We start from the raw sequence: 4,166 nt of genomic DNA, 5'->3' as shown, positions 1-4,166 counted from the left end.
CTGGCTCCCTGCCCGGCACCCGAACATATCGGTCAAGTGCCGGGCGCCCCGTCGACATGATCGCCCACGACGCAGCGTGCGCGCTTACCAACCCCGGGCAACCCCATCTCTTCGAGCTAGCAGAGAACAGCGACGCGCTAATTACGTACAGCGAAATTACAAAATACTTCTACTTCGGGCACCGCATCTTTCCGTCACCCCACCCCAAATAGAACATGCCGCAGGCGCTAGCACTACGCCAACTACAGGCGCACATGTACCCAAGCCCTACCAAATTACGCGTTTTCCGTCTTCACGCATACCTCACCGACACGTGCCTCTCATGCGGAGACACGGCGAAACTCGTACACATGCTCCGGGAGTGTAGAAACGCTCATCCTGACTCTACCATGGACGAGTGGGAGATGCCCCTTAGAAGCTCACTACTCGCCGGCCAGCAATGGGCCGTCCAGCAGGCCCGCGAAGCGGCCGTCAGGTATTCTCTGTCGTTCCCCATGTGGGTGACGCCCGCTATGCGCTAAGCTCGTCTTGCAAAATCATAATAAAGTTTTCCAGTCTAGTGCAGTATTAAGCAGCGTCTTAGTACTAATCGGCCTATTTCACTGGTAACGTTTACCGCACGAAGTGAGAGATTAGCGTTTACCTGCAAATACACAATACTAGAAATGATAAAACAGATATGTTATTAACATCATTTTGTTGTACAAGTTCTTCTTGCTTTACTCCCCTTTTGAAAAAGTTGCGCCTCTATAAGCCAAGGTGTTTGGTATGTCTAATAAAACAGAAACCACCAGCAGAAGCGCAATCATGCTTGTGTTCTTTTCCCTGTTCACTTGTTCATGAAAAGTAAGTCCCATTTGCGCAAGTGACTAAAAGAACGTCCGAGAAGCAGAAACCACAAAAGAATGTCCGCGTAAACACAAAACCTTTTGAGCCCTGTGAGAGCAACACGAAACATACATCACTCAAACGGCTTTTTTTGGATCAGCAACTGCATAAACTGCAGAGTGGTGCCATGTTTAGTGTGTGGCCCCCACATGGCTAGTAAGGTTTGTTTTCAAAACTCGTCCAGCCAAAATAACGTGTGGCCGAGCCTGACACGGAGTGCTGAAATGGGTGCCCTATTGCATTTTCAGTAATAAGGAAGTCTAATTCAAGTGCGAGAACCTTTCCTCAAAAGGCCTAAAATGCTGTAGATGCAGAAACAGCTCCCCACTGAGCTTGAGTTCGCTTTCTATTTATTACGTTTAGAATTTTTTTTCCAAACGAAGATGACACAACGTAACGAATTACGTGTGTCCTATTTTACGCACGTACAAGCGGAATTGTATGGGTCACCGAGCAGTCGTGCCTTACACTCGCAGGAAATTAGTTCGCTCCGTTGTGCCAAACTTTGCATATGCGTCTTTGAAACAAGGGTAGGCCTTGCTGAATATAGAAAAGACGAGAAATAATATGAGGAGATTATTAAGGCTGTTAAGTTGTGGGTGCTTCAATACAGTCGCTTCACGCTTTTTGTTTTCCTCAAACATTGTTGCAGTGAGGCTGCTGGAAATGTAGATGAGTATTAGGAAGAGTTGTTTTTGTGTGCGTGTGTGTGTGTGGTGAGTTGGACTAATATGAAGTCTAAAATGTTTCTCAATATATTCAGCAGAGACCCTTAAGACAGTTACGTGCGCCAAGGGGAAAGCATTATAATAGCTCAGGTCAAATGTTTTCGATGTTTTCGACATGCATTAAACTTCTTTCTGTTAAATCGGTATCGTTGTTCGCGCATACGTTGGCCACAGGCTGCAAACATGTGGACCATTCTGCTGCAGAACGATGAATTTTATTTTGTGCCTTATGTAGGTCGATCTTTACTATGTCTTCTTATTTCCTGTGGCCTTGCTTCTTCTTCCGATACGAGCTTCCGTGGGCGACCACGGTTCACAGCCGCAGCTGAGGTAGACGCTTTGGAGTGCATGACAGCAGACAAAGCGCCGATGAAACTCGAAGAGCAAATGACACGCGTCAGCCAGCGACGTGACGTATGCAATGACGCACGCACTATGCAGAGCTAATTTTATGCACTCATCCGTCGATGTCAAGAGTGCATCACAGTATACATGGCGCCGATGAAATTCGAAGAGTAAGTGACACTTCAGATGCAGTGACGGAGACAGTGACGCGAATGATGCCCGCACTAGGCAAAACAACATGCTCCATGAAGGACCTGAAGTGTTTCTTGTCCTTCCTAGGCGCCTGCGTCAGACCGTCCTTGCCAAGTTGCACAATATTCCCACAGCTGGTCCTGTAGGAGTTTCAAAGACCTATGACCGTGTTCGACGTCGCTCTCCCATCCCGGAATTCGCCGTTCTGTTTCTCGCTACGTCGCTTCCGGAAAATCCTGTCAACACCGCAAAAAACCAGCCGCTCTTCCAGCTGGGCGCCTTAAGTCTATTGAAATGCCAGCAGAACAATTCTTCTGCGTTGGTCTTGACCTTCTTGGCCCTATTCATCTCCCGGTTATTGGAGAGGAAAAGCACTTGCTATGGACTACACAACGCGTTATGAAATTACATGCGCTCTCCCTAGCAGCTGTGCAAACGACGAGGCTTACTTCCTCATCCAAGATATAACACTTCACCACAGCGCTCCTCGACTTACCGACCGAGGACGATACTTTCTATCACAAGTTGTTGAGGACACCTTACACTCCTGCCCTATACAGCACAAATTTACAACGGCGTACCAGCCCCATACGAACGGGCTGACAGAGCGTCTTAATAGAACTATCACAGACATGCTCACCATGTACGTGTCCGCTGACCATAAGGACTGGGACGCCGCCCTCCCTTTTGTAACAATTGCCTGAAACACGTCCCCGCATGATTGTGCAGGTGTCTCTATTTCTTTTTAAATTCATAACTCCGCCCTTTCTTTCGACACCCTCTTTCCCACAACTCTTCACACGACGTTATAATACAAGCGTGGTGTAATCTCTAGAGCTACAGATGGAGCGAAATTAACCGCTGGCGTCTCAACGTATCGCAGGATAAGCAACGATGTGTCTATGACGCCTGCCACCGCTATGCCACTTCAACTCTGGTGACATGGTCCTAGTCTGAACACCATCACCACGTGTTGGTCTTTGTGAGAAGTTGATTTCGCCATATTCGGGCCCGTATCGTGTCTTGCGCAATATAAACGACGTCAGATAAGGAATCGAAACTCTCGATGTTACAATGGCGCGGTCTGCCTCTGACATTGTCCACATCACAAAAAGAAAGGTATATCTCTTGGAGCCACCAAGCACCGGGACGGCGCCTTCGCCGGCGGAGGTCAGACTACGAGGCGCTGTCAGCGGTGATTATGTAGAGAGAAGGTGGCGACGCTCGGTAATGCTCTTGGTAACATCCCTAGATCGGCTTTTGTCAAGTAGCCGCAATTTCCTCCTCTCCTACCACGCTTCGCCTTGCGGCTCGCGTCAGGCGCCTTGTTCTTTCTAACGGCTTTGCTGTGAGAGGCAGTAAAGAAACGTGGTAAATGAGTTAGGTACCGACAAGAAGAGAAACGTGTCAGTAATGTGTTCTAGCTGTTATTTACGTGCTGTTTTGTCGTAGGTGGTGCGAGCGATGAAACTGCGTAGTCGTAGTACGGCTTCCTAGTTCACGAGAGAACAGTGCACGCGCGCATCTTTGTATATGCAGAGTGTTATTGCGGATGTTGCGATCAGTCGCTCATACGTAGTACAATTGAGAATTGTGCCTGCAGCTTTGTGTATGAGGTGTGTTATTGCAGGTGTTTGCAACGGTCACTCGCCCGCGGTAAAAATCAGAACTGTGCGTGAACACTTACGTGCAATGGTGCAAACTTTTTTTTGTACTAGTTAAAGAACGCTCAAAGCTCCTCCCTGTCTTTGCTCGCCATCCTCAGTCCCTCCCCTTGCCATCTTCTCCCTATGCCTTTTATTTTTGCTGGCCGCAGCTTGTGTGCGCAAAACCTGAGATAGCAATACCGCGGCCGGCAGCGTATTTTCCTTTCGTTTTGTACTGTAATAAAACCGCTACCGAATCTTCTGAATGTTGCTGTTTAAACATGCTACAATAGCTCAACTAGGTGATTTTAAGTAGGATGTCGTACTGCGCGGTTACGCGTAATTTGTGCTCAGGAACGGACCCACA

Source organism: Dermacentor variabilis, chromosome 8, assembly GCF_050947875.1.
Source record: "Dermacentor variabilis isolate Ectoservices chromosome 8, ASM5094787v1, whole genome shotgun sequence".
In the NCBI taxonomy this organism is placed as follows: Eukaryota; Metazoa; Arthropoda; class Arachnida; order Ixodida; family Ixodidae; genus Dermacentor; species Dermacentor variabilis.
This window is presented reverse-complemented; position numbering follows the sequence as displayed.